The sequence below is a fragment of the Macrobrachium rosenbergii genome, chromosome 11 (assembly GCF_040412425.1).
Source record: "Macrobrachium rosenbergii isolate ZJJX-2024 chromosome 11, ASM4041242v1, whole genome shotgun sequence".
Lineage (NCBI taxonomy): Eukaryota > Metazoa > Arthropoda > Malacostraca > Decapoda > Palaemonidae > Macrobrachium > Macrobrachium rosenbergii.
Window position 1 is genome coordinate 34,823,117 of NC_089751.1, and position 647 is coordinate 34,823,763.

Sequence of the window (647 nt, forward strand, 5' to 3'; positions counted from 1 at the left end):
AACTTGTGAAAGATGTAACATCCCAATAACAATCAAACATATCTTGATTGACTGTCCCAGATGGCAATATGAAAGAAATACTTATTTACAAAATAAATCAATAAAGGATATTCTAGGTGAAGGTAATAACTTTTCAATTAATGTCATTCTCTTCTTAAACAAAATTAAATTGATAAGTAAAATATAATCTTCCCCCCATTTTTTTCCCTCCCTTTCTTTTCCTTTTTTTTCTTTCCATCTCGATTTTTATTTTATTTTAATTTTTTCCCCTTTTTATTTATTTTTTTATTTATTTGATTACATAATTTTTTATGTATTCTTTCCCCCCTTTTTTTTCCAGCCCGAGAAGAACTAAAAGAGTTCAGAGATCTGGTTAAACAAATCATTTATAACTAACTAACTAACTGATAATTGAGGTACAGTACAGTATTGTTACGAGGAACAGTCTTGTATGCAAGAAGGAAATATCTAGTTTTAGCACCTCATAACAAAAATAAAGAAACTGGGTTTTCTTAACTTCCAGAATTACATTTTCAATGGGCTTTAGGGCACTAGAAGTAATTTATATTGATGTTAACTCATTGGACTCATAGAAAATTAACTTACATTACTAATTAGTACCTCTGCAAGGGGGTGGGCATTCAGAG